The following is a 20,355-nucleotide window of genomic DNA, read 5'->3' as shown; positions in this document are numbered from 1 at the left end:
CGTTTTCCACCGTGTGCTGACCGATTGCACCGCGGGATGAAGTGATTCCTCAAGCGTGTCTGTTTTCCATCAATTTTCAAAAACACGACAGCGTTTAAGATAGCGGTCAGTCAAGATACTGTGAGTAATAAGTCATTTACTTCTCTCTTATTAATATATAAAGAAGCATCAGTCCAGTGGATGAAGCCAGTTGAGCACTTTTAATCAGGAACTAAAACAGCAACAGCTTAACTTTAAGAAAGAAGAAAGGAAAACACCCCAGATGGGACTTGAACCCACAATCCCTGGCTTAGGAGGCCAGTGCCTTATCCATTAGGCCACTGGGGCTGTAAACTTGCTCTGCGCCGTGGTTTTTTCTTTCCAAAGCAAGCAAACATTCACATGTGATGAGTGAGCGAGAAAGGTTTGTGTTGTACCGTTTGCTTTCCAAATCGGATAAAATCTTAACCGCATGCTTGTTTTTTTAAGAAAAGACTAGGTTCCCTTGTATTGTCGTTCTAATTGCACACTAACAGGACATTTCTAATGCAGATGAAGGAAATCTTAATGGAGTGACAAAACCCTTTAAAAACTGAATACCTCTTAATATGTATTGGGACAAGTATCCAGTGAAGAACCTAGTCGAGCACTTTTAATCTTGAACTAAAACATGCTAATGGCTTTACTTTAAACCCTTGGTGACATCTCACATACAATTATGTTGCTGCTGCCAAGGGATTAGCGCATCGTCACATAACAGTACGTAACAGTGATGGAGCCGGCCCAGAAGCTGGGACAAGTACCCAGTGAAGAAGCCAGAAGAGCACCTATAATCTGGAACCATAACATGCCAATGGCTTTACTTTGAGACAGAGGAAAGGCAAACAATACAGATGGGCGTTAAAGCCACAATCCCTGGCTTAGGAGGCCAGTGCCTTATCCATTAGGCAACTGGGACTTTACTTTTTCTATAAGTGGTTGTTTTTCCAAAGCAATCAAACATTCACTTGTGACTGAGTGATCGAGAATGGTTTGTGTTCTACCGTTTGCTTTCTAGATCTGACAAAATCTTAACCACGTGCTTGCTTTTTGTAGACAAGGGAAAGAGGGTCCCTTGTCTTTTCATTATGATCACACACTTACAGGACTCTGCTAATAAAGATGAAGGAAAGCTTATTGGAGGGCCAAAACCTTTAAAAATACCTCTTAATATATATTGGGACAAGTATCCAGTAAAGAAGCAAGTTGAGCACTTTTAATCTGGAACTAAAACATGCCAATGGCTTTTATTTAAGAAAGAGAAAAGGCAAACACCACAGATGGGACTCACCCTTAAAAACGGTATACCTCTTCCATGTATCCCCTTCAATTATGTTTATAGATCATGGGCCATGAGTAAGTTTGCTATTCCACTGGAGGTCTAAATAAAGCACAAGAAGGCAAGAAAGGAGTGCTCCAGGTGAGGCTCGAACTCACAACCTCGGCATTGCTCAACAGTTACTGCTTTATAAGTACCGTGAACTGACCGATTGCGCCACTGGAGCTCTTACTGATGTCTGCACGCATGTCAGTTTTCCACCGTGTGCTGACCGATTGCACCGCGGGATGAAGTGATTCCTCAAGCGTGTCTGTTTTCCATCAATTTTCAAAAACACGACAGCGTTTAAGATAGCGGTCAGTCAAGATACTGTGAGTAATAAGTCATTTACTTCTCTCTTATTAATATATAAAGAAGCATCAGTCCAGTGGATGAAGCCAGTTGAGCACTTTTAATCAGGAACTAAAACAGCAACAGCTTAACTTTAAGAAAGATGAAAGGTAAACACCCCAGATGGGACTTGAACCCACAATCCCTGGCCTAGGAGGCCAGTGCCTTATCCATTAGGCCACTGGGGCTGTAAACTTGCTCTGCGCCGTGGTTTTTTCTTTCCAAAGCAAGCAAACATTCACATGTGATGAGTGAGCGAGAAAGGTTTGTGTTGTACCGTTTGCTTTCCAAATCGGATAAAATCTTAACCGCATGCTTGTTTTTTTAAGAAAAGACTAGGTTCCCTTGTATTGTCGTTCTAATTGCACACTAACAGGACATTTCTAATGCAGATGAAGGAAATCTTAATGGAGTGACAAAACCCTTTAAAAACTGAATACCTCTTAATATGTATTGGGACAAGTATCCAGTGAAGAACCTAGTCGAGCACTTTTAATCTTGAACTAAAACATGCTAATGGCTTTACTTTAAACCCTTGGTGACATCTCACATACAATTATGTTGCTGCTGCCAAGGGATTAGCGCATCGTCACATAACAGTACGTAACAGTGATGGAGCCGGCCCAGAAGCTGGGACAAGTACCCAGTGAAGAAGCCAGAAGAGCACCTATAATCTGGAACCATAACATGCCAATGGCTTTACTTTGAGACAGAGGAAAGGCAAACAATACAGATGGGCGTTAAAGCCACAATCCCTGGCTTAGGAGGCCAGTGCCTTATCCATTAGGCAACTGGGACTTTACTTTTTCTATAAGTGGTTGTTTTTCCAAAGCAATCAAACATTCACTTGTGACTGAGTGATCGAGAATGGTTTGTGTTCTACCGTTTGCTTTCTAGATCTGACAAAATCTTAACCACGTGCTTGCTTTTTGTAGACAAGGGAAAGAGGGTCCCTTGTCTTTTCATTATGATCACACACTTACAGGACTCTGCTAATAAAGATGAAGGAAAGCTTATTGGAGGGCCAAAACCTTTAAAAATACCTCTTAATATATATTGGGACAAGTATCCAGTAAAGAAGCAAGTTGAGCACTTTTAATCTGGAACTAAAACATGCCAATGGCTTTTATTTAAGAAAGAGAAAAGGCAAACACCACAGATGGGACTCACCCTTAAAAACGGTATACCTCTTCCATGTATCCCCTTCAATTATGTTTATAGATCATGGGCCATGAGTAAGTTTGCTATTCCACTGGAGGTCTAAATAAAGCACAAGAAGGCAAGAAAGGAGTGCTCCAGGTGAGGCTCGAACTCACAACCTCGGCATTGCTCAACAGTTACTGCTTTATAAGTACCGTGAACTGACCGATTGCGCCACTGGAGCTCTTACTGATGTCTGCACGCGTGTCAGTTTTCCACCGTGTGCTGACCGATTGCACCGCGGGATGAAGTGATTCCTCAAGCGTGTCTGTTTTCCATCAATTTTCAAAAACACGACAGCGTTTAAGATAGCGGTCAGTCAAGATACTGTGAGTAATAAGTCATTTACTTCTCTCTTATTAATATATAAAGAAGCATCAGTCCAGTGGATGAAGCCAGTTGAGCACTTTTAATCAGGAACTAAAACAGCAACAGCTTAACTTTAAGAAAGATGAAAGGTAAACACCCCAGATGGGACTTGAACCCACAATCCCTGGCCTAGGAGGCCAGTGCCTTATCCATTAGGCCACTGGGGCTGTAAACTTGCTCTGCGCCGTGGTTTTTTCTTTCCAAAGCAAGCAAACATTCACATGTGATGAGTGAGCGAGAAAGGTTTGTGTTGTACCGTTTGCTTTCCAAATCGGATAAAATCTTAACCGCATGCTTGATTTTTTAAGAAAAGACTAGGTTCCCTTGTATTGTCGTTCTAATTGCACACTAACAGGACATTTCTAATGCAGATGAAGGAAATCTTAATGGAGTGACAAAACCCTTTAAAAACTGAATACCTCTTAATATGTATTGGGACAAGTATCCAGTGAAGAACCTAGTCGAGCACTTTTAATCTTGAACTAAAACATGCTAATGGCTTTACTTTAAACCCTTGGTGACATCTCACATACAATTATGTTGCTGCTGCCAAGGGATTAGCGCATCGTCACATAACAGTACGTAACAGTGATGGAGCCGGCTCAGAAGCTGGGACAAGTACCCAGTGAAGAAGCCAGAAGAGCACTTATAATCTGGAACCATAACATGCCAATGGCTTTACTTTGAGACAGAGGAAAGGCAAACAATACAGATGGGCGTTAAAGCCACAATCCCTGGCTTAGGAGGCCAGTGCCTTATCCATTAGGCAACTGGGACTTGACTTTTTCTATAAGTGGTTGTTTTTCCAAAGCAATCAAACATTCACTTGTGACTGAGTGATCGAGAATGGTTTGTGTTCTACCGTTTGCTTTCTAGATCTGACAAAATCTTAACCACGTGCTTGCTTTTTGTAGACAAGGGAAAGAGGGTCCCTTGTCTTTTCATTATGATCACACACTTACAGGACTCTGCTAATAAAGATGAAGGAAAGCTTATTGGAGGGCCAAAACCTTTAAAAATACCTCTTAATATATATTGGGACAAGTATCCAGTAAAGAAGCAAGTTGAGCACTTTTAATCTGGAACTAAAACATGCCAATGGCTTTTATTTAAGAAAGAGAAAAGGCAAACACCACAGATGGGACTCACCCTTAAAAACGGTATACCTCTTCCATGTATCCCCTTCAATTATGTTTATAGATCATGGGCCATGAGTAAGTTTGCTATTCCACTGGAGGTCTAAATAAAGCACAAGAAGGCAAGAAAGGAGTGCTCCAGGTGAGGCTCGAACTCACAACCTCGGCATTGCTCAACAGTTACTGCTTTATAAGTACCGTGCGCTGACCGATTGCGCCACTGGAGCTCTTACTGATGTCTGCACGCGTGTCCGTTTTCCACCGTGTGCTGACCGATTGCACCGCGGGATGAAGTGATTCCTCAAGCGTGTCTGTTTTCCATCAATTTTCAAAAACACGACAGCGTTTAAGATAGCGGTCAGTCAAGATACTGTGAGTAATAAGTCATTTACTTCTCTCTTATTAATATATAAAGAAGCATCAGTCCAGTGGATGAAGCCAGTTGAGCACTTTTAATCAGGAACTAAAACAGCAACAGCTTAACTTTAAGAAAGAAGAAAGGTAAACACCCCAGATGGGACTTGAACCCACAATCCCTGGCTTAGGAGGCCAGTGCCTTATCCATTAGGCCACTGGGGCTGTAAACTTGCTCTGCGCCGTGGTTTTTTCTTTCCAAAGCAAGCAAACATTCACATGTGATGAGTGAGCGAGAAAGGTTTGTGTTGTACCGTTTGCTTTCCAAATCGGATAAAATCTTAACCGCATGCTTGTTTTTTTAAGAAAAGACTAGGTTCCCTTGTATTGTCGTTCTAATTGCACACTAACAGGACATTTCTAATGCAGATGAAGGAAATCCTAATGGAGTGACAAAACCCTTTAAAAACTGAATACCTCTTAATATGTATTGGGACAAGTATCCAGTGAAGAACCTAGTCGAGCACTTTTAATCTTGAACTAAAACATGCTAATGGCTTTACTTTAAACCCTTGGTGACATCTCACATACAATTATGTTGCTGCTGCCAAGGGATTAGCGCATCGTCACATAACAGTACGTAACAGTGATGGAGCCGGCCCAGAAGCTGGGACAAGTACCCAGTGAAGAAACCAGAAGAACACTTATAATCTGGAACCATAACATGCCAATGGCTTTACTTTGAGACAGAGGAAAGGCAAACAATACAGATGGGCGTTAAAGCCACAATCCCTGGCTTAGGAGGCCAGTGCCTTATCCATTAGGCAACTGGAACTTTACTTTTTCTATAAGTGGTTGTTTTTCCAAAGCAATCAAACATTCACTTGTGACTGAGTGATCGAGAATGGTTTGTGTTCTACCGTTTGCTTTCTAGATCTGACAAAATCTTAACCACGTGCTTGCTTTTTGTAGACAAGGGAAAGAGGGTCCCTTGTCTTTTCATTATGATCACACACTTACAGGACTCTGCTAATAAAGATGAAGGAAAGCTTATTGGAGGGCCAAAACCTTTAAAAATACCTCTTAATATATATTGGGACAAGTATCCAGTAAAGAAGCAAGTTGAGCACTTTTAATCTGGAACTAAAACATGCCAATGGCTTTTATTTAAGAAAGAGAAAAGGCAAACACCACAGATGGGACTCACCCTTAAAAACGGTATACCTCTTCCATGTATCCCCTTCAATTATGTTTATAGATCATGGGCCATGAGTAAGTTTGCTATTCCACTGGAGGTCTAAATAAAGCACAAGAAGGCAAGAAAGGAGTGCTCCAGGTGAGGCTCGAACTCACAACCTCGGCATTGCTCAACAGTTACTGCTTTATAAGTACCGTGAACTGACCGATTGCGCCACTGGAGCTCTTACTGATGTCTGCACGCGTGTCAGTTTTCCACCGTGTGCTGACCGATTGCACCGCGGGATGAAGTGATTCCTCAAGCGTGTCTGTTTTCCATCAATTTTCAAAAACACGACAGCGTTTAAGATAGCGGTCAGTCAAGATACTGTGAGTAATAAGTCATTTACTTCTCTCTTATTAATATATAAAGAAGCATCAGTCCAGTGGATGAAGCCAGTTGAGCACTTTTAATCAGGAACTAAAACAGCAACAGCTTAACTTTAAGAAAGATGAAAGGTAAACACCCCAGATGGGACTTGAACCCACAATCCCTGGCCTAGGAGGCCAGTGCCTTATCCATTAGGCCACTGGGGCTGTAAACTTGCTCTGCGCCGTGGTTTTTTCTTTCCAAAGCAAGCAAACATTCACATGTGATGAGTGAGCGAGAAAGGTTTGTGTTGTACCGTTTGCTTTCCAAATCGGATAAAATCTTAACCGCATGCTTGATTTTTTAAGAAAAGACTAGGTTCCCTTGTATTGTCGTTCTAATTGCACACTAACAGGACATTTCTAATGCAGATGAAGGAAATCTTAATGGAGTGACAAAACCCTTTAAAAACTGAATACCTCTTAATATGTATTGGGACAAGTATCCAGTGAAGAACCTAGTCGAGCACTTTTAATCTTGAACTAAAACATGCTAATGGCTTTACTTTAAACCCTTGGTGACATCTCACATACAATTATGTTGCTGCTGCCAAGGGATTAGCGCATCGTCACATAACAGTACGTAACAGTGATGGAGCCGGCTCAGAAGCTGGGACAAGTACCCAGTGAAGAAGCCAGAAGAGCACTTATAATCTGGAACCATAACATGCCAATGGCTTTACTTTGAGACAGAGGAAAGGCAAACAATACAGATGGGCGTTAAAGCCACAATCCCTGGCTTAGGAGGCCAGTGCCTTATCCATTAGGCAACTGGGACTTGACTTTTTCTATAAGTGGTTGTTTTTCCAAAGCAATCAAACATTCACTTGTGACTGAGTGATCGAGAATGGTTTGTGTTCTACCGTTTGCTTTCTAGATCTGACAAAATCGTAACCACGTGCTTGCTTTTTGTAGACAAGGGAAAGAGGTTCCCTTGTCTTTTCATTATGATCACACACTTACAGGACTCTGCTAATAAAGATGAAGGAAAGCTTATTAGAGGGCCAAAACCTTTAAAAATACCTCTTAATATATATTGGGACAAGTATCCAGTAAAGAAGCAAGTTGAGCACTTTTAATCTGGAACTAAAACATGCCAATGGCTTTTATTTAAGAAAGAGAAAAGGCAAACACCACAGATGGGACTCACCCTTAAAAACGGTATACCTCTTCCATGTATCCCCTTCAATTATGTTTATAGATCATGGGCCATGAGTAAGTTTGCTATTCCACTGGAGGTCTAAATAAAGCACAAGAAGGCAAGAAAGGAGTGCTCCAGGTGAGGCTCGAACTCACAACCTCGGCATTGCTCAACAGTTACTGCTTTATAAGTACCGTGCGCTGACCGATTGCGCCACTGGAGCTCTTACTGATGTCTGCACGCGTGTCCGTTTTCCACCGTGTGCTGACCGATTGCACCGCGGGATGAAGTGATTCCTCAAGCGTGTCTGTTTTCCATCAATTTTCAAAAACACGACAGCGTTTAAGATAGCGGTCAGTCAAGATACTGTGAGTAATAAGTCATTTACTTCTCTCTTATTAATATATAAAGAAGCATCAGTCCAGTGGATGAAGCCAGTTGAGCACTTTTAATCAGGAACTAAAACAGCAACAGCTTAACTTTAAGAAAGAAGAAAGGTAAACACCCCAGATGGGACTTGAACCCACAATCCCTGGCTTAGGAGGCCAGTGCCTTATCCATTAGGCCACTGGGGCTGTAAACTTGCTCTGCGCCGTGGTTTTTTCTTTCCAAAGCAAGCAAACATTCACATGTGATGAGTGAGCGAGAAAGGTTTGTGTTGTACCGTTTGCTTTCCAAATCGGATAAAATCTTAACCGCATGCTTGTTTTTTTAAGAAAAGACTAGGTTCCCTTGTATTGTCGTTCTAATTGCACACTAACAGGACATTTCTAATGCAGATGAAGGAAATCTTAATGGAGTGACAAAACCCTTTAAAAACTGAATACCTCTTAATATGTATTGGGACAAGTATCCAGTGAAGAACCTAGTCGAGCACTTTTAATCTTGAACTAAAACATGCTAATGGCTTTACTTTAAACCCTTGGTGACATCTCACATACAATTATGTTGCTGCTGCCAAGGGATTAGCGCATCGTCACATAACAGTACGTAACAGTGATGGAGCCGGCCCAGAAGCTGGGACAAGTACCCAGTGAAGAAGCCAGAAGAGCACCTATAATCTGGAACCATAACATGCCAATGGCTTTACTTTGAGACAGAGGAAAGGCAAACAATACAGATGGGCGTTAAAGCCACAATCCCTGGCTTAGGAGGCCAGTGCCTTATCCATTAGGCAACTGGGACTTTACTTTTTCTATAAGTGGTTGTTTTTCCAAAGCAATCAAACATTCACTTGTGACTGAGTGATCGAGAATGGTTTGTGTTCTACCGTTTGCTTTCTAGATCTGACAAAATCGTAACCACGTGCTTGCTTTTTGTAGACAAGGGAAAGAGGTTCCCTTGTCTTTTCATTATGATCACACACTTACAGGACTCTGCTAATAAAGATGAAGGAAAGCTTATTAGAGGGCCAAAACCTTTAAAAATACCTCTTAATATATATTGGGACAAGTATCCAGTAAAGAAGCAAGTTGAGCACTTTTAATCTGGAACTAAAACATGCCAATGGCTTTTATTTAAGAAAGAGAAAAGGCAAACACCACAGATGGGACTCACCCTTAAAAACGGTATACCTCTTCCATGTATCCCCTTCAATTATGTTTATAGATCATGGGCCATGACTAAGTTTGCTATTCCACTGGAGGTCTAAATAAAGCACAAGAAGGCAAGAAAGGAGTGCTCCAGGTGAGGCTCGAACTCACAACCTCGGCATTGCTCAACAGTTACTGCTTTATAAGTACCGTGCGCTGACCGATTGCGCCACTGGAGCTCTTACTGATGTCTGCACGCGTGTCCGTTTTCCACCGTGTGCTGACCGATTGCACCGCGGGATGAAGTGATTCCTCAAGCGTGTCTGTTTTCCATCAATTTTCAAAAACACGACAGCGTTTAAGATAGCGGTCAGTCAAGATACTGTGAGTAATAAGTCATTTACTTCTCTCTTATTAATATATAAAGAAGCATCAGTCCAGTGGATGAAGCCAGTTGAGCACTTTTAATCAGGAACTAAAACAGCAACAGCTTAACTTTAAGAAAGAAGAAAGGTAAACACCCCAGATGGGACTTGAACCCACAATCCCTGGCCTAGGAGGCCAGTGCCTTATCCATTAGGCCACTGGGGCTGTAAACTTGCTCTGCGCCGTGGTTTTTTCTTTCCAAAGCAAGCAAACATTCACATGTGATGAGTGAGCGAGAAAAGTTTGTGTTGTACCGTTTGCTTTCCAAATCGGATAAAATCTTAACCGCATGCTTGTTTTTTTAAGAAAAGACTAGGTTCCCTTGTATTGTCGTTCTAATTGCACACTAACAGGACATTTCTAATGCAGATGAAGGAAATCTTAATGGAGTGACAAAACCCTTTAAAAACTGAATACCTCTTAATATGTATTGGGACAAGTATCCAGTGAAGAACCTAGTCGAGCACTTTTAATCTTGAACTAAAACATGCTAATGGCTTTACTTTAAACCCTTGGTGACATCTCACATACAATTATGTTGCTGCTGCCAAGGGATTAGCGCATCGTCACATAACAGTACGTAACAGTGATGGAGCCGGCCCAGAAGCTGGGACAAGTACCCAGTGAAGAAGCCAGAAGAGCACTTATAATCTGGAACCATAACATGCCAATGGCTTTACTTTGAGACAGAGGAAAGGCAAACAATACAGATGGGCGTTAAAGCCACAATCCCTGGCTTAGGAGGCCAGTGCCTTATCCATTAGGCAACTGGGACTTGACTTTTTCTATAAGTGGTTGTTTTTCCAAAGCAATCAAACATTCACTTGTGACTGAGTGATCGAGAATGGTTTGTGTTCTACCGTTTGCTTTCTAGATCTGACAAAATCTTAACCACGTGCTTGCTTTTTGTAGACAAGGGAAAGAGGGTCCCTTGTCTTTTCATTATGATCACACACTTACAGGACTCTGCTAATAAAGATGAAGGAAAGCTTATTGGAGGGCCAAAACCTTTAAAAATACCTCTTAATATATATTGGGACAAGTATCCAGTAAAGAAGCAAGTTGAGCACTTTTAATCTGGAACTAAAACATGCCAATGGCTTTTATTTAAGAAAGAGAAAAGGCAAACACCACAGATGGGACTCACCCTTAAAAACGGTATACCTCTTCCATGTATCCCCTTCAATTATGTTTATAGATCATGGGCCATGAGTAAGTTTGCTATTCCACTGGAGGTCTAAATAAAGCACAAGAAGGCAAGAAAGGAGTGCTCCAGGTGAGGCTCGAACGCACAACCTCGGCATTGCTCAACAGTTACTGCTTTATAAGTACCGTGCGCTGACCGATTGCGCCACTGCAGCTCTTACTGATGTCTGCACGCGTGTCCGTTTTCCACCGTGTGCTGACCGATTGCACCGCGGGATGAAGTGATTCCTCAAGCGTGTCTGTTTTCCATCAATTTTCAAAAACACGACAGCGTTTAAGATAGCGGTCAGTCAAGATACTGTGAGTAATAAGTCATTTACTTCTCTCTGATTAATATATAAAGAAGCATCAGTCCAGTGGATGAAGCCAGTTGAGCACTTTTAATCAGGAACTAAAACAGCAACAGCTTAACTTTAAGAAAGATGAAAGGTAAACACCCCAGATGGGACTTGAACCCACAATCCCTGGCCTAGGAGGCCAGTGCCTTATCCATTAGGCCACTGGGGCTGTAAACTTCCTCTGCGCCGTGGTTTTTTCTTTCCAAAGCAAGCAAACATTCACATGTGATGAGTGAGCGAGAAAGGTTTGTGTTGTACCGTTTGCTTTCCAAATCGGATAAAATCTTAACCGCATGCTTGTTTTTTTAAGAAAAGACTAGGTTCCCTTGTATTGTCGTTCTAATTGCACACTAACAGGACATTTCTAATGCAGATGAAGGAAATCTTAATGGAGTGACAAAACCCTTTAAAAACTGAATACCTCTTAATATGTATTGGGACAAGTATCCAGTGAAGAACCTAGTCGAGCACTTTTAATCTTGAACTAAAACATGCTAATGGCTTTACTTTAAACCCTTGGTGACATCTCACATACAATTATGTTGCTGCTGCCAAGGGATTAGCGCATCGTCACATAACAGTACGTAACAGTGATGGAGCCGGCCCAGAAGCTGGGACAAGTACCCAGTGAAGAAGCCAGAAGAGCACCTATAATCTGGAACCATAACATGCCAATGGCTTTACTTTGAGACAGAGGAAAGGCAAACAATACAGATGGGCGTTAAAGCCACAATCCCTGGCTTAGGAGGCCAGTGCCTTATCCATTAGGCAACTGGGACTTTACTTTTTCTATAAGTGGTTGTTTTTCCAAAGCAATCAAACATTCACTTGTGACTGAGTGATCGAGAATGGTTTGTGTTCTACCGTTTGCTTTCTAGATCTGACAAAATCTTAACCACGTGCTTGCTTTTTGTAGACAAGGGAAAGAGGGTCCCTTGTCTTTTCATTATGATCACACACTTACAGGACTCTGCTAATAAAGATGAAGGAAAGCTTATTGGAGGGCCAAAACCTTTAAAAATACCTCTTAATATATATTGGGACAAGTATCCAGTAAAGAAGCAAGTTGAGCACTTTTAATCTGGAACTAAAACATGCCAATGGCTTTTATTTAAGAAAGAGAAAAGGCAAACACCACAGATGGGACTCACCCTTAAAAACGGTATACCTCTTCCATGTATCCCCTTCAATTATGTTTATAGATCATGGGCCATGAGTAAGTTTGCTATTCCACTGGAGGTCTAAATAAAGCACAAGAAGGCAAGAAAGGAGTGCTCCAGGTGAGGCTCGAACTCACAACCTCGGCATTGCTCAACAGTTACTGCTTTATAAGTACCGTGAACTGACCGATTGCGCCACTGGAGCTCTTACTGATGTCTGCACGCGTGTCAGTTTTCCACCGTGTGCTGACCGATTGCACCGCGGGATGAAGTGATTCCTCAAGCGTGTCTGTTTTCCATCAATTTTCAAAAACACGACAGCGTTTAAGATAGCGGTCAGTCAAGATACTGTGAGTAATAAGTCATTTACTTCTCTCTTATTAATATATAAAGAAGCATCAGTCCAGTGGATGAAGCCAGTTGAGCACTTTTAATCAGGAACTAAAACAGCAACAGCTTAACTTTAAGAAAGATGAAAGGTAAACACCCCAGATGGGACTTGAACCCACAATCCCTGGCCTAGGAGGCCAGTGCCTTATCCATTAGGCCACTGGGGCTGTAAACTTGCTCTGCGCCGTGGTTTTTTCTTTCCAAAGCAAGCAAACATTCACATGTGATGAGTGAGCGAGAAAGGTTTGTGTTGTACCGTTTGCTTTCCAAATCGGATAAAATCTTAACCGCATGCTTGATTTTTTAAGAAAAGACTAGGTTCCCTTGTATTGTCGTTCTAATTGCACACTAACAGGACATTTCTAATGCAGATGAAGGAAATCTTAATGGAGTGACAAAACCCTTTAAAAACTGAATACCTCTTAATATGTATTGGGACAAGTATCCAGTGAAGAACCTAGTCGAGCACTTTTAATCTTGAACTAAAACATGCTAATGGCTTTACTTTAAACCCTTGGTGACATCTCACATACAATTATGTTGCTGCTGCCAAGGGATTAGCGCATCGTCACATAACAGTACGTAACAGTGATGGAGCCGGCTCAGAAGCTGGGACAAGTACCCAGTGAAGAAGCCAGAAGAGCACTTATAATCTGGAACCATAACATGCCAATGGCTTTACTTTGAGACAGAGGAAAGGCAAACAATACAGATGGGCGTTAAAGCCACAATCCCTGGCTTAGGAGGCCAGTGCCTTATCCATTAGGCAACTGGGACTTGACTTTTTCTATAAGTGGTTGTTTTTCCAAAGCAATCAAACATTCACTTGTGACTGAGTGATCGAGAATGGTTTGTGTTCTACCGTTTGCTTTCTAGATCTGACAAAATCGTAACCACGTGCTTGCTTTTTGTAGACAAGGGAAAGAGGTTCCCTTGTCTTTTCATTATGATCACACACTTACAGGACTCTGCTAATAAAGATGAAGGAAAGCTTATTAGAGGGCCAAAACCTTTAAAAATACCTCTTAATATATATTGGGACAAGTATCCAGTAAAGAAGCAAGTTGAGCACTTTTAATCTGGAACTAAAACATGCCAATGGCTTTTATTTAAGAAAGAGAAAAGGCAAACACCACAGATGGGACTCACCCTTAAAAACGGTATACCTCTTCCATGTATCCCCTTCAATTATGTTTATAGATCATGGGCCATGAGTAAGTTTGCTATTCCACTGGAGGTCTAAATAAAGCACAAGAAGGCAAGAAAGGAGTGCTCCAGGTGAGGCTCGAACTCACAACCTCGGCATTGCTCAACAGTTACTGCTTTATAAGTACCGTGCGCTGACCGATTGCGCCACTGGAGCTCTTACTGATGTCTGCACGCGTGTCCGTTTTCCACCGTGTGCTGACCGATTGCACCGCGGGATGAAGTGATTCCTCAAGCGTGTCTGTTTTCCATCAATTTTCAAAAACACGACAGCGTTTAAGATAGCGGTCAGTCAAGATACTGTGAGTAATAAGTCATTTACTTCTCTCTTATTAATATATAAAGAAGCATCAGTCCAGTGGATGAAGCCAGTTGAGCACTTTTAATCAGGAACTAAAACAGCAACAGCTTAACTTTAAGAAAGAAGAAAGGTAAACACCCCAGATGGGACTTGAACCCACAATCCCTGGCTTAGGAGGCCAGTGCCTTATCCATTAGGCCACTGGGGCTGTAAACTTGCTCTGCGCCGTGGTTTTTTCTTTCCAAAGCAAGCAAACATTCACATGTGATGAGTGAGCGAGAAAGGTTTGTGTTGTACCGTTTGCTTTCCAAATCGGATAAAATCTTAACCGCATGCTTGTTTTTTTAAGAAAAGACTAGGTTCCCTTGTATTGTCGTTCTAATTGCACACTAACAGGACATTTCTAATGCAGATGAAGGAAATCTTAATGGAGTGACAAAACCCTTTAAAAACTGAATACCTCTTAATATGTATTGGGACAAGTATCCAGTGAAGAACCTAGTCGAGCACTTTTAATCTTGAACTAAAACATGCTAATGGCTTTACTTTAAACCCTTGGTGACATCTCACATACAATTATGTTGCTGCTGCCAAGGGATTAGCGCATCGTCACATAACAGTACGTAACAGTGATGGAGCCGGCCCAGAAGCTGGGACAAGTACCCAGTGAAGAAGCCAGAAGAGCACTTATAATCTGGAACCATAACATGCCAATGGCTTTACTTTGAGACAGAGGAAAGGCAAACAATACAGATGGGCGTTAAAGCCACAATCCCTGGCTTAGGAGGCCAGTGCCTTATCCATTAGGCAACTGGGACTTGACTTTTTCTATAAGTGGTTGTTTTTCCAAAGCAATCAAACATTCACTTGTGACTGAGTGATCGAGAATGGTTTGTGTTCTACCGTTTGCTTTCTAGATCTGACAAAATCTTAACCACGTGCTTGCTTTTTGTAGACAAGGGAAAGAGGGTCCCTTGTCTTTTCATTATGATCACACACTTACAGGACTCTGCTAATAAAGATGAAGGAAAGCTTATTGGAGGGCCAAAACCTTTAAAAATACCTCTTAATATATATTGGGACAAGTATCCAGTAAAGAAGCAAGTTGAGCACTTTTAATCTGGAACTAAAACATGCCAATGGCTTTTATTTAAGAAAGAGAAAAGGCAAACACCACAGATGGGACTCACCCTTAAAAACGGTATACCTCTTCCATGTATCCCCTTCAATTATGTTTATAGATCATGGGCCATGAGTAAGTTTGCTATTCCACTGGAGGTCTAAATAAAGCACAAGAAGGCAAGAAAGGAGTGCTCCAGGTGAGGCTCGAACGCACAACCTCGGCATTGCTCAACAGTTACTGCTTTATAAGTACCGTGCGCTGACCGATTGCGCCACTGCAGCTCTTACTGATGTCTGCACGCGTGTCCGTTTTCCACCGTGTGCTGACCGATTGCACCGCGGGATGAAGTGATTCCTCAAGCGTGTCTGTTTTCCATCAATTTTCAAAAACACGACAGCGTTTAAGATAGCGGTCAGTCAAGATACTGTGAGTAATAAGTCATTTACTTCTCTCTGATTAATATATAAAGAAGCATCAGTCCAGTGGATGAAGCCAGTTGAGCACTTTTAATCAGGAACTAAAACAGCAACAGCTTAACTTTAAGAAAGATGAAAGGTAAACACCCCAGATGGGACTTGAACCCACAATCCCTGGCCTAGGAGGCCAGTGCCTTATCCATTAGGCCACTGGGGCTGTAAACTTCCTCTGCGCCGTGGTTTTTTCTTTCCAAAGCAAGCAAACATTCACATGTGATGAGTGAGCGAGAAAGGTTTGTGTTGTACCGTTTGCTTTCCAAATCGGATAAAATCTTAACCGCATGCTTGTTTTTTTAAGAAAAGACTAGGTTCCCTTGTATTGTCGTTCTAATTGCACACTAACAGGACATTTCTAATGCAGATGAAGGAAATCTTAATGGAGTGACAAAACCCTTTAAAAACTGAATACCTCTTAATATGTATTGGGACAAGTATCCAGTGAAGAACCTAGTCGAGCACTTTTAATCTTGAACTAAAACATGCTAATGGCTTTACTTTAAACCCTTGGTGACATCTCACATACAATTATGTTGCTGCTGCCAAGGGATTAGCGCATCGTCACATAACAGTACGTAACAGTGATGGAGCCGGCCCAGAAGCTGGGACAAGTACCCAGTGAAGAAGCCAGAAGAGCACCTATAATCTGGAACCATAACATGCCAATGGCTTTACTTTGAGACAGAGGAAAGGCAAACAATACAGATGGGCGTTAAAGCCACAATCCCTGGCTTAGGAGGCCAGTGCCTTATCCATTAGGCAACTGGGACTTTACTTTTTCTATAAGTGGTTGTTTTTCCAAAGCAATCAAACATTCACTTGTGACTGAGTGATCGAGAATGGTTTGTGTTCTACCGTTTGCTTTCTAGATCTGACAAAATCTTAACCACGTGCTTGCTTTTTGTAGACAAGGGAAAGAGGGTCCCTTGTCTTTTCATTATGATCACACACTTACAGGACTCTGCTAATAAAGATGAAGGAAAGCTTATTGGAGGGCCAAAACCTTTAAAAATACCTCTTAATATATATTGGGACAAGTATCCAGTAAAGAAGCAAGTTGAGCACTTTTAATCTGGAACTAAAACATGCCAATGGCTTTTATTTAAGAAAGAGAAAAGGCAAACACCACAGATGGGACTCACCCTTAAAAACGGTATACCTCTTCCATGTATCCCCTTCAATTATGTTTATAGATCATGGGCCATGAGTAAGTTTGCTATTCCACTGGAGGTCTAAATAAAGCACAAGAAGGCAAGAAAGGAGTGCTCCAGGTGAGGCTCGAACTCACAACCTCGGCATTGCTCAACAGTTACTGCTTTATAAGTACCGTGAACTGACCGATTGCGCCACTGGAGCTCTTACTGATGTCTGCACGCGTGTCAGTTTTCCACCGTGTGCTGACCGATTGCACCGCGGGATGAAGTGATTCCTCAAGCGTGTCTGTTTTCCATCAATTTTCAAAAACACGACAGCGTTTAAGATAGCGGTCAGTCAAGATACTGTGAGTAATAAGTCATTTACTTCTCTCTTATTAATATATAAAGAAGCATCAGTCCAGTGGATGAAGCCAGTTGAGCACTTTTAATCAGGAACTAAAACAGCAACAGCTTAACTTTAAGAAAGATGAAAGGTAAACACCCCAGATGGGACTTGAACCCACAATCCCTGGCCTAGGAGGCCAGTGCCTTATCCATTAGGCCACTGGGGCTGTAAACTTGCTCTGCGCCGTGGTTTTTTCTTTCCAAAGCAAGCAAACATTCACATGTGATGAGTGAGCGAGAAAGGTTTGTGTTGTACCGTTTGCTTTCCAAATCGGATAAAATCTTAACCGCATGCTTGATTTTTTAAGAAAAGACTAGGTTCCCTTGTATTGTCGTTCTAATTGCACACTAACAGGACATTTCTAATGCAGATGAAGGAAATCTTAATGGAGTGACAAAACCCTTTAAAAACTGAATACCTCTTAATATGTATTGGGACAAGTATCCAGTGAAGAACCTAGTCGAGCACTTTTAATCTTGAACTAAAACATGCTAATGGCTTTACTTTAAACCCTTGGTGACATCTCACATACAATTATGTTGCTGCTGCCAAGGGATTAGCGCATCGTCACATAACAGTACGTAACAGTGATGGAGCCGGCTCAGAAGCTGGGACAAGTACCCAGTGAAGAAGCCAGAAGAGCACTTATAATCTGGAACCATAACATGCCAATGGCTTTACTTTGAGACAGAGGAAAGGCAAACAATACAGATGGGCGTTAAAGCCACAATCCCTGGCTTAGGAGGCCAGTGCCTTATCCATTAGGCAACTGGGACTTGACTTTTTCTATAAGTGGTTGTTTTTCCAAAGCAATCAAACATTCACTTGTGACTGAGTGATCGAGAATGGTTTGTGTTCTACCGTTTGCTTTCTAGATCTGACAAAATCGTAACCACGTGCTTGCTTTTTGTAGACAAGGGAAAGAGGTTCCCTTGTCTTTTCATTATGATCACACACTTACAGGACTCTGCTAATAAAGATGAAGGAAAGCTTATTAGAGGGCCAAAACCTTTAAAAATACCTCTTAATATATATTGGGACAAGTATCCAGTAAAGAAGCAAGTTGAGCACTTTTAATCTGGAACTAAAACATGCCAATGGCTTTTATTTAAGAAAGAGAAAAGGCAAACACCACAGATGGGACTCACCCTTAAAAACGGTATACCTCTTCCATGTATCCCCTTCAATTATGTTTATAGATCATGGGCCATGAGTAAGTTTGCTATTCCACTGGAGGTCTAAATAAAGCACAAGAAGGCAAGAAAGGAGTGCTCCAGGTGAGGCTCGAACTCACAACCTCGGCATTGCTCAACAGTTACTGCTTTATAAGTACCGTGCGCTGACCGATTGCGCCACTGGAGCTCTTACTGATGTCTGCACGCGTGTCCGTTTTCCACCGTGTGCTGACCGATTGCACCGCGGGATGAAGTGATTCCTCAAGCGTGTCTGTTTTCCATCAATTTTCAAAAACACGACAGCGTTTAAGATAGCGGTCAGTCAAGATACTGTGAGTAATAAGTCATTTACTTCTCTCTTATTAATATATAAAGAAGCATCAGTCCAGTGGATGAAGCCAGTTGAGCACTTTTAATCAGGAACTAAAACAGCAACAGCTTAACTTTAAGAAAGAAGAAAGGTAAACACCCCAGATGGGACTTGAACCCACAATCCCTGGCTTAGGAGGCCAGTGCCTTATCCATTAGGCCACTGGGGCTGTAAACTTGCTCTGCGCCGTGGTTTTTTCTTTCCAAAGCAAGCAAACATTCACATGTGATGAGTGAGCGAGAAAGGTTTGTGTTGTACCGTTTGCTTTCCAAATCGGATAAAATCTTAACCGCATGCTTGTTTTTTTAAGAAAAGACTAGGTTCCCTTGTATTGTCGTTCTAATTGCACACTAACAGGACATTTCTAATGCAGATGAAGGAAATCTTAATGGAGTGACAAAACCCTTTAAAAACTGAATACCTCTTAATATGTATTGGGACAAGTATCCAGTGAAGAACCTAGTCGAGCACTTTTAATCTTGAACTAAAACATGCTAATGGCTTTACTTTAAACCCTTGGTGACATCTCACATACAATTATGTTGCTGCTGCCAAGGGATTAGCGCATCGTCACATAACAGTACGTAACAGTGATGGAGCCGGCCCAGAAGCTGGGACAAGTACCCAGTGAAGAAGCCAGAAGAGCACTTATAATCTGGAACCATAACATGCCAATGGCTTTACTTTGAGACAGAGGAAAGGCAAACAATACAGATGGGCGTTAAAGCCACAATCCCTGGCTTAGGAGGCCAGTGCCTTATCCATTAGGCAACTGGGACTTGACTTTTTCTATAAGTGGTTGTTTTTCCAAAGCAATCAAACATTCACTTGTGACTGAGTGATCGAGAATGGTTTGTGTTCTACCGTTTGCTTTCTAGATCTGACAAAATCTTAACCACGTGCTTGCTTTTTGTAGACAAGGGAAAGAGGGTCCCTTGTCTTTTCATTATGATCACACACTTACAGGACTCTGCTAATAAAGATGAAGGAAAGCTTATTGGAGGGCCAAAACCTTTAAAAATACCTCTTAATATATATTGGGACAAGTATCCAGTAAAGAAGCAAGTTGAGCACTTTTAATCTGGAACTAAAACATGCCAATGGCTTTTATTTAAGAAAGAGAAAAGGCAAACACCACAGATGGGACTCACCCTTAAAAACGGTATACCTCTTCCATGTATCCCCTTCAATTATGTTTATAGATCATGGGCCATGAGTAAGTTTGCTATTCCACTGGAGGTCTAAATAAAGCACAAGAAGGCAAGAAAGGAGTGCTCCAGGTGAGGCTCGAACGCACAACCTCGGCATTGCTCAACAGTTACTGCTTTATAAGTACCGTGCGCTGACCGATTGCGCCACTGCAGCTCTTACTGATGTCTGCACGCGTGTCCGTTTTCCACCGTGTGCTGACCGATTGCACCGCGGGATGAAGTGATTCCTCAAGCGTGTCTGTTTTCCATCAATTTTCAAAAACACGACAGCGTTTAAGATAGCGGTCAGTCAAGATACTGTGAGTAATAAGTCATTTACTTCTCTCTGATTAATATATAAAGAAGCATCAGTCCAGTGGATGAAGCCAGTTGAGCACTTTTAATCAGGAACTAAAACAGCAACAGCTTAA

General features: G+C 41.8%; 26 non-coding genes across 26 annotated transcripts; all 26 read right to left on the bottom strand.

Moving 5' to 3' along the window:
* Positions 1-254: 254 nt before the first annotated feature.
* TRNAR-CCU (transfer RNA arginine (anticodon CCU)) lies at positions 255-327 on the bottom strand. The gene has a single exon. It is a non-coding gene; the product is annotated as a tRNA-Arg (tRNA).
* A 1,103-nt stretch (positions 328-1,430) lies between these two features.
* On the bottom strand, positions 1,431-1,523 carry TRNAI-UAU (transfer RNA isoleucine (anticodon UAU)). Its single transcript is given in 2 exon segments — positions 1,431-1,466; positions 1,486-1,523. It is a non-coding gene; the product is annotated as a tRNA-Ile (tRNA).
* Positions 1,524-1,802: 279 nt separating this feature from the next.
* TRNAR-CCU (transfer RNA arginine (anticodon CCU)) lies at positions 1,803-1,875 on the bottom strand. The gene has a single exon. It is a non-coding gene; the product is annotated as a tRNA-Arg (tRNA).
* Positions 1,876-2,978: 1,103 nt separating this feature from the next.
* Positions 2,979-3,071, bottom strand: TRNAI-UAU (transfer RNA isoleucine (anticodon UAU)). The gene is given in 2 exon segments: positions 2,979-3,014; positions 3,034-3,071. It is a non-coding gene; the product is annotated as a tRNA-Ile (tRNA).
* Positions 3,072-3,350: 279 nt separating this feature from the next.
* On the bottom strand, positions 3,351-3,423 carry TRNAR-CCU (transfer RNA arginine (anticodon CCU)). The gene has a single exon. It is a non-coding gene; the product is annotated as a tRNA-Arg (tRNA).
* A 1,103-nt stretch (positions 3,424-4,526) lies between these two features.
* TRNAI-UAU (transfer RNA isoleucine (anticodon UAU)) lies at positions 4,527-4,619 on the bottom strand. The gene is given in 2 exon segments: positions 4,527-4,562; positions 4,582-4,619. It is a non-coding gene; the product is annotated as a tRNA-Ile (tRNA).
* A 279-nt stretch (positions 4,620-4,898) lies between these two features.
* Positions 4,899-4,971, bottom strand: TRNAR-CCU (transfer RNA arginine (anticodon CCU)). The gene has a single exon. It is a non-coding gene; the product is annotated as a tRNA-Arg (tRNA).
* Positions 4,972-6,074: 1,103 nt separating this feature from the next.
* Positions 6,075-6,167, bottom strand: TRNAI-UAU (transfer RNA isoleucine (anticodon UAU)). Its single transcript is given in 2 exon segments — positions 6,075-6,110; positions 6,130-6,167. It is a non-coding gene; the product is annotated as a tRNA-Ile (tRNA).
* Positions 6,168-6,446: 279 nt separating this feature from the next.
* Positions 6,447-6,519, bottom strand: TRNAR-CCU (transfer RNA arginine (anticodon CCU)). Its single transcript has one exon. It is a non-coding gene; the product is annotated as a tRNA-Arg (tRNA).
* Positions 6,520-7,622: 1,103 nt separating this feature from the next.
* TRNAI-UAU (transfer RNA isoleucine (anticodon UAU)) lies at positions 7,623-7,715 on the bottom strand. Its single transcript is given in 2 exon segments — positions 7,623-7,658; positions 7,678-7,715. It is a non-coding gene; the product is annotated as a tRNA-Ile (tRNA).
* Positions 7,716-7,994: 279 nt separating this feature from the next.
* Positions 7,995-8,067, bottom strand: TRNAR-CCU (transfer RNA arginine (anticodon CCU)). Its single transcript has one exon. It is a non-coding gene; the product is annotated as a tRNA-Arg (tRNA).
* A 1,103-nt stretch (positions 8,068-9,170) lies between these two features.
* TRNAI-UAU (transfer RNA isoleucine (anticodon UAU)) lies at positions 9,171-9,263 on the bottom strand. The gene is given in 2 exon segments: positions 9,171-9,206; positions 9,226-9,263. It is a non-coding gene; the product is annotated as a tRNA-Ile (tRNA).
* A 279-nt stretch (positions 9,264-9,542) lies between these two features.
* Positions 9,543-9,615, bottom strand: TRNAR-CCU (transfer RNA arginine (anticodon CCU)). The gene has a single exon. It is a non-coding gene; the product is annotated as a tRNA-Arg (tRNA).
* A 1,103-nt stretch (positions 9,616-10,718) lies between these two features.
* Positions 10,719-10,811, bottom strand: TRNAI-UAU (transfer RNA isoleucine (anticodon UAU)). The gene is given in 2 exon segments: positions 10,719-10,754; positions 10,774-10,811. It is a non-coding gene; the product is annotated as a tRNA-Ile (tRNA).
* A 279-nt stretch (positions 10,812-11,090) lies between these two features.
* On the bottom strand, positions 11,091-11,163 carry TRNAR-CCU (transfer RNA arginine (anticodon CCU)). The gene has a single exon. It is a non-coding gene; the product is annotated as a tRNA-Arg (tRNA).
* Positions 11,164-12,266: 1,103 nt separating this feature from the next.
* Positions 12,267-12,359, bottom strand: TRNAI-UAU (transfer RNA isoleucine (anticodon UAU)). Its single transcript is given in 2 exon segments — positions 12,267-12,302; positions 12,322-12,359. It is a non-coding gene; the product is annotated as a tRNA-Ile (tRNA).
* Positions 12,360-12,638: 279 nt separating this feature from the next.
* TRNAR-CCU (transfer RNA arginine (anticodon CCU)) lies at positions 12,639-12,711 on the bottom strand. The gene has a single exon. It is a non-coding gene; the product is annotated as a tRNA-Arg (tRNA).
* Positions 12,712-13,814: 1,103 nt separating this feature from the next.
* Positions 13,815-13,907, bottom strand: TRNAI-UAU (transfer RNA isoleucine (anticodon UAU)). Its single transcript is given in 2 exon segments — positions 13,815-13,850; positions 13,870-13,907. It is a non-coding gene; the product is annotated as a tRNA-Ile (tRNA).
* A 279-nt stretch (positions 13,908-14,186) lies between these two features.
* Positions 14,187-14,259, bottom strand: TRNAR-CCU (transfer RNA arginine (anticodon CCU)). Its single transcript has one exon. It is a non-coding gene; the product is annotated as a tRNA-Arg (tRNA).
* Positions 14,260-15,362: 1,103 nt separating this feature from the next.
* TRNAI-UAU (transfer RNA isoleucine (anticodon UAU)) lies at positions 15,363-15,455 on the bottom strand. The gene is given in 2 exon segments: positions 15,363-15,398; positions 15,418-15,455. It is a non-coding gene; the product is annotated as a tRNA-Ile (tRNA).
* A 279-nt stretch (positions 15,456-15,734) lies between these two features.
* On the bottom strand, positions 15,735-15,807 carry TRNAR-CCU (transfer RNA arginine (anticodon CCU)). The gene has a single exon. It is a non-coding gene; the product is annotated as a tRNA-Arg (tRNA).
* Positions 15,808-16,910: 1,103 nt separating this feature from the next.
* On the bottom strand, positions 16,911-17,003 carry TRNAI-UAU (transfer RNA isoleucine (anticodon UAU)). Its single transcript is given in 2 exon segments — positions 16,911-16,946; positions 16,966-17,003. It is a non-coding gene; the product is annotated as a tRNA-Ile (tRNA).
* A 279-nt stretch (positions 17,004-17,282) lies between these two features.
* TRNAR-CCU (transfer RNA arginine (anticodon CCU)) lies at positions 17,283-17,355 on the bottom strand. Its single transcript has one exon. It is a non-coding gene; the product is annotated as a tRNA-Arg (tRNA).
* Positions 17,356-18,458: 1,103 nt separating this feature from the next.
* TRNAI-UAU (transfer RNA isoleucine (anticodon UAU)) lies at positions 18,459-18,551 on the bottom strand. Its single transcript is given in 2 exon segments — positions 18,459-18,494; positions 18,514-18,551. It is a non-coding gene; the product is annotated as a tRNA-Ile (tRNA).
* Positions 18,552-18,830: 279 nt separating this feature from the next.
* TRNAR-CCU (transfer RNA arginine (anticodon CCU)) lies at positions 18,831-18,903 on the bottom strand. Its single transcript has one exon. It is a non-coding gene; the product is annotated as a tRNA-Arg (tRNA).
* A 1,103-nt stretch (positions 18,904-20,006) lies between these two features.
* TRNAI-UAU (transfer RNA isoleucine (anticodon UAU)) lies at positions 20,007-20,099 on the bottom strand. The gene is given in 2 exon segments: positions 20,007-20,042; positions 20,062-20,099. It is a non-coding gene; the product is annotated as a tRNA-Ile (tRNA).
* Between the last annotated feature and the right edge of the window lie 256 nt (positions 20,100-20,355).

This window comes from Rhinoderma darwinii, chromosome 3 (genome assembly GCF_050947455.1).
Source record: "Rhinoderma darwinii isolate aRhiDar2 chromosome 3, aRhiDar2.hap1, whole genome shotgun sequence".
NCBI classification, from domain to species: Eukaryota; Metazoa; Chordata; class Amphibia; order Anura; family Rhinodermatidae; genus Rhinoderma; species Rhinoderma darwinii.
The sequence above is the reverse complement of the archived record's forward strand: the minus strand, read 5'-3'. Positions and strand labels throughout refer to the sequence as shown.